Below are 6,450 nucleotides of genomic sequence, written 5' to 3'. Positions count from 1 at the left end.
TTACAATCAGTTCTAGGGGCTTGGAGCTAAAAATATGTCTGGGACACTTTCAGTCCCTGCTGCCTGCCACTCCCCCCCCCAAAAGAAATCTCTATTGTTCTCCCTTCCTGTAATCTGTCCTTTTTCACAGCACTCCCACAGGTCATGGGGATCTTCAGGTGCTAGGCAACCCAGCATTTCAGGCAGTTTTATATAATATCTGAACAAGTGGGAACACCAATACTAATTTTGATGGATTGCAGCCACCATTTGGATGATGGAAGGCTGCAATGACAAATCATCTCTACTCAGTGTCTTTCAAAGCCCCCTGGCTAAATAAGCAAGTAGTTATTTGTTAACTATAGTAATAGTTTATTTATTGACCATATCCCCCAAGAATTCCTTTTGGAATAAGGGGCAGGGACGTTCATAGTCAGATGTGTGTGCTAGACCTTCGTAAAACAGACTTTAATATATTCAGGAACATGATAAGAGTGATACTGCCCATGCACAAGGGAACTGGAATAGAAAGGAGTAAGTGATGAGTGGGCTCTCCTTAATCAAGAATTGTTGCATGCTCAAAGTATTACTATTCCCGCAAGACAGAAATATGGTAGGGGTTCCAAGAAGCCTTATTTGGTTGAACAGAACATTTCAGGAGAATCTAAGGAAGAAAAAAGACATGTTCAAGAAATGGACAGAAGGACAGACCTCTAAAGAAGAGTATCTGCAAGTTACTAGGTCTGCCGTCAGAGAGGCCAGGGCTGGGAGTAAGCTGAGACTGGCCAGGGAAGCCCACTATAACAAGAAAAGCTTCTTCAGATATATGAGGAGCAAATCTGAGGTGAATGAGGCAATAGCCCTATTAGGTGAAGATGTAGAACCTCTGATAAAGGACAGAGATAAAACAGTTAAGTTGTGTTATAAATTGTTACTTGATTGTTATGACGTATTGAAACTATATGTTATAGATTAAATTATTATAATGTTCCATGTAAAAATTTCATAATGTTCCATTTAAACCACCCAGAGCTGTAAAGAATGGGTGGTATAAAAATCCAAAGAAAGAAAGAAAGAAAGGCTCGGTACCTATTTAGCTTCTGTTTCCCCAGAAGAATACAGACACATCTAGGGATTGTAGTACAAAAGGTATTGTGTCTGAGTAGCAGGTGGACATGGACAGAGAGCTTGTTGAAAAGCGCCTGGATGAGTTCTAATCCCCTGGGCTGGATGGTGTGTATTGAGAGTGCTCAAAGAATTTTCTGGAGAGCTTGTGGAACCTTTGCCCATCATCTTAAGCAGGGGTCGCCAACCCCCGGTCTGCGGCCTGGTACCGGGCCGCAAAGGCCTCGGTGCTGGGCCGCCAGCAAACGTACCTACCTCTTCCCCCCCCTCCCCGCTGCGAGAAGCTTGCCAGGCCCTGAGTGAAGTGGCCGCCAAAGCAGCTGCTTCACTTGCGGCCCGGCTAGCTTCTTGCTGTGAGAGTGGGGGGAAGAGGCAGGCGCGGCTGCTGGCGAAAACGCGCATGTGCGTTAGCGCCACCTGCTGGCGAAAACACGCATGCATGTGTCCAGGCCAGCAGATTGCCCTCAACCCCGGAGGTGGTCCTCAACCGGAAAAAGGTTGGGGACCGCTAATCTTAAGGACCTCCAGTCCTCTAAGAGATGTGCCAGAAGAATGAAGGATAGCTAAGGTGACGAGATTGTCCCACTTTTGGAGGGACATCTGGGGGTACCTGGCAAATTGTACTTATGTTGCAATTAAAATACATATATTACAATACTATTTTTGCATTCTATGCGTTCTATGAAGCTTTTTGTTGTTTCTTATAGACCAAATTTTTAATCAAGAACCCCCCCCCCCCCCCGGTCAATAGTGTCCCACTTTACCAATGTTAAAATCTGGTCACCTTAAGGATAGCAAATGTTATCCCAAACTTTTAAAAAATGGAGGTGAAATTACAGTCCAGTGAATCTGTCACAGGGAAGAAAATGGAACAGGTATCAAAGGGTGTGATCAGCAAAAATCTGACAGACCTGGTGGAATGAGCTCCTGGGAGAGCTGCGGGCCCTGTAATACTAAACTAAAAATTAAATAATAATGATAATGATAATGATAATGATAATGATAATGATAATGATAATGATAATGATAATGATAATGATAATGATAATGATAATGATAATGGTAATAAACTGGGAGAGGTAGCAAACATACTATAAGACAGAATCAGAATACGGGATGATCTTGACAGGTTAGAAAACTGGATTAAAATGAATACAATTAATTTCAATAGTGATAAAGGTAAAGTTCTTCATTTAGGTAGGGAAAATCATATGCACCACTATAGAGTGGGCGAGATTTATCTTGGCAGTAGTACTTGTGAAAAGGATCTGGGGGTCTTAGTAGACCAAACACTGTACATGGGCTCACCACGGCACTGATAAAAGCTGTTCTGACCAAGCAGTGATATCAGGGCTCTCTCAGCCTCACCTACCTCACAGGGTGTCTGTTGCAGGGAAAGGAAAGGTGATTGTAAGCTGCTTTGAGACTCTTTCTGGTAGAGAAAAGTGGTATATAAGAGGTATTGCTAAATAGGTACTGAGTTCCTGGGAGAGCAGAGGGCCCTGATGGAGCTTTCACGGTTCTGAAAGGCCTGTAAAACGGAGCTCTTCCACCAGGTGTTTGGTTGAAGCTGAGGTTTTATTGGGGATTTTATTATGTTATTATGACCCATCATGTGTCGTTTGAAAGTGGTGGGAAGCCGACTTGTGGCAGGTTACAAGGTAAAAACAGTCCAATCCCCTAAAATCCCTATAACTCCTAAAACTAATAATTAAGATACAAACTACCAAAAGATAGCGGCAACCAACCCACCACCTACCCCCCCCCCCCGCTGGGAGTCAGGGAACAGCTGAATACCACAGTTGACACGTGGTGGAATACTCCTCCTTGGGGGGGGGCATAGATCTTTTTTTTGCCCCAGCCTCAACCATAGACCTGGTGGAAGAGCTCCATTTTCCCTTTTTATCTTATCTTAAAATGTATATAATATTTAAAGTGCTTATCATGCTGGACACTTTAGTGAGCAGGAAAAGGGAACAAAGGAGTGCTGAGAAGTGATTTTATGTTCTGCATTGTACTTCCCCCACTGAACCACAATAATCCAAATTTGCACAACAGATTGAGAAATTCATGCATATTGATCCTACACATGTTTAATTTGTAAGTTTCACTAAGGTCAATGGGGCTAACTACGAGGTAAATGCATATAGAATCTCTGATCTACATTTAGTGTAACCTCTGTCTTTTTAGAATTCCATGTAAGTCTGCCGTGGCATTAGGATTCTCCCAAGTTGTGTCAGCCATCATACATATGCTCAATTGATTGATTGAATGACTCTGTGATTGAGTTGGGGCATTGTTGGCGTTTAATGCCATATACAAAGTTAGAAAATGAACTTTTGATGGTGTAGGTGATGTTGCTAGGTCCAGTGCTTGTCTTATTGGAGTGTATGTGGCAGCAGTATATGGCAGCAAATTTGGCATCTGGGTTTGTTGCAAGTTCTGGTACTAGTATTCATGCTCAAATTAGATGTTGCATTTTTGTGGGTGAGTTGTTTGAGATTGGGAGGTTATCTGTGTACAATGAAAGGTTTGTACCCCAAAACTTAAGAAAGAGAATGGTCATCTTCCAGTAGAGGCTGTAAATCACTGGACAAATGCGCTGGACATTCAATAAGGGACCTCAACGTAAATGCTTTATTGCAAAGAAACTTTAAGAACTGACTAAGCGAGTTTGCAGAAATGCCATTTATTACAACACAAAACAATTGAATCCCTTACAATCCCATCTTCTCTTTATTAGGGACAATTAGACTGTTATGTGATGTAAGTATGTAATGCTATTCAGAATCTAACTCTGTTCTGAGGACAAGATAACAAACTCAGCATGGTTAGTCACTTGTGAGGATGCCTCCATGCTTGGGTGGAGATGGATGGGACTAATAAGAAGTCGCTTTTAATTATTTCTTTTCATAACTGGGGAAGTGTTTGCCATTAATCACTAACTTTACCCTTTTTTGCCCCAATGTTTTTGTGAATGACAACTGAGTGCAAAGGAGTGATTTGCTTTTCTAGTAAAGAATTATCGTACTACATATTTGGACATTGTGATGCTGTTTACTAATTTACTACTAATTTACTTTCTCCTTATATCTATACTCTTATGTTCCCTGTTCCATTGTCTGAGGAAATGTGCATGTGCATGTGCATGAAAGCTCACATCTTGAATAAATCTTTTTTGGCCTTAAAGGTGTCATTGGACTCAAATTTTGTTGTGCTACTTCAGACCAACATGACTATCCACTTGAATCTTTGTTCTGATGAGCCTTTGGATCAAAATAGAACATTTCTAAATGAATGGAGTCTGGGTTCCCTAGACCCAAATCTCTTTCCCCACAACCACCTAGAAACTACAGGAAACATTTTTTTTTTAAGTGACACGGTCTTAATCCAAATTGGGCCCCTTGTTGAATTTAAAAACATCACATGTAGTTTAGCACTTTATAAGACCCTGGAATTACAGGCTCCATTGCTTCTAGGAGCTTCTAGGCTCCATTTCTGTTTCTTTTTTAAATCTGAGGGCACTGTAGAAGCTGGGGATATTTTTAGAGCATTGGTAGAAATCTTGAGTCTAATCTGACAGTATACAGCTCATTTAAAGGGCCTATGAGGTAGGAAAGAATGCATAGCTCTCTAGTACCACATCCAGCTCAGTTAAAAGGGAAATGTTGATATTGATGACTCCTAAAAGAGAGTCGCTTTTAGCTGGGACATTTTGGCACAATTCGTTGCTCACAAAATCTCCCAGATCTACTTAAAAATGGATGCTAGTTCAATAAAGTTGCATGTGTCTGCTGTGTTAGCTTCTCCTGTTTGTAAAGATTGTTTCACTTTGGTCTCTCTGATGTATGTTGACAGAATCCTGAGTACTGTGAGGGCCAGTAAATTAAGGGACACTACGTGTAGCCTGGACCCATATCCATTATGATCAATTCAATTTTACAAGGAGTTGCATACAAACAGAGATACTAAACACACTAGTCAAGGGAATTTTCCTTAAAACAGTGAAGGAGATTGCTATCAGACCTCTGTTGAAAATTCTACTCCCCCCGCACTACTGTTTAACAACAACAGTTTAGTCCAGTGGCACCTTTAAGACCAACAAAATTATATTCAAGGTATACATTTTTGCATCTTTCTGTATTTGAAGAAGTGTGCTTGCACATGAAAGCTTGTAACTTGAATAACATTTTGTTGGTCTTAAAGGTACCACTAGACTCAAATTTTGTTTTGCTGCTTCAGATCAACATGGCTACCCACTTGAACTAACAATAGGATAATTTCTAATCTGCCCTTTTTGGGTAACAATTGATGGTAGTTGAGCAGCTTCAGAGACATCTTGTTAACACATCTGCCCTTGGTCCATCCTTTATTTATTTAGATTTTTATACCGCCCTTCCATACAGCTCTGGGCAGTTTACAGAATGGAGATAATTTTGGAAATTCTGGTGGACATTCTCCAGGTACAACTTGAGAAGGGAAATACTTGAGTATTGGTCCTTTTGTACCTATTTGCTGTCTTTGGCACGGTTGATTGCTCACTACTTCTAGACATTTAAAAGCTGGTATTGGGTTTGGAAGTGAGACTTTAATACTTGAAGTAATAAATAAGTCTCTAGATGCTGCTGTCTCTGTTTCAGTCCACTGAATAGATTTATATGGGTTTATTTTTGTTACTTTCTTTGGGTTCTAATCGTCTGGGAGAAAGGCAAGCATGTATGGTTTTTATTTTAAAACAAAACATATATATTGATGATAAAATATTGTGAATACTGTAGCTTTCAAACTACATTAAAGTGTAGGTTTTTAGTGCCACCTGCAGCATAACTACAGAAACTACAACTGGAGCACAGGTGCATGCTGTGGCAAGCAAGTCTCCCAGGGTCGTGAATTATTGGTAAAGAAGATTCCATCTGTGGAACAATTCATAACATTAGACCTTTTCTGAAGAATTCGAAACAGAGACCCACTCCAGAAACTCTGTCTTTCACAAGGTTTATCAAAATAAAAGATTTTATACAAGTTTCTCTGCATGAACCTTTTATGTTGATGTTTAGAGCCAACACACATTCTTGCTCTGATTGCTACCATATATAAATGAACATACAAAATAACATATTATGCCTTTGTTAAGGCATTTATTTACTACACCTATGGACCCATAGATAAACATCCTGTTCCTTGAATAAACGCTTAATGTGTACAAATGTGCACTTATAACTTTGCATGAAAATAAACAACTTCACACAGTAATTAACATCTTATTATATTTGTTACGTGCCATCAGGTCACTTCCAACATATGGCAACCCTAAGAATTAACAACTTCCAAAACACAATATCATTA

Source organism: Paroedura picta, chromosome 1 (genome assembly GCF_049243985.1).
Source record: "Paroedura picta isolate Pp20150507F chromosome 1, Ppicta_v3.0, whole genome shotgun sequence".
Classification (NCBI taxonomy): Eukaryota; Metazoa; Chordata; class Lepidosauria; order Squamata; family Gekkonidae; genus Paroedura; species Paroedura picta.
Note: the sequence above shows the minus strand (reverse complement) of the source record.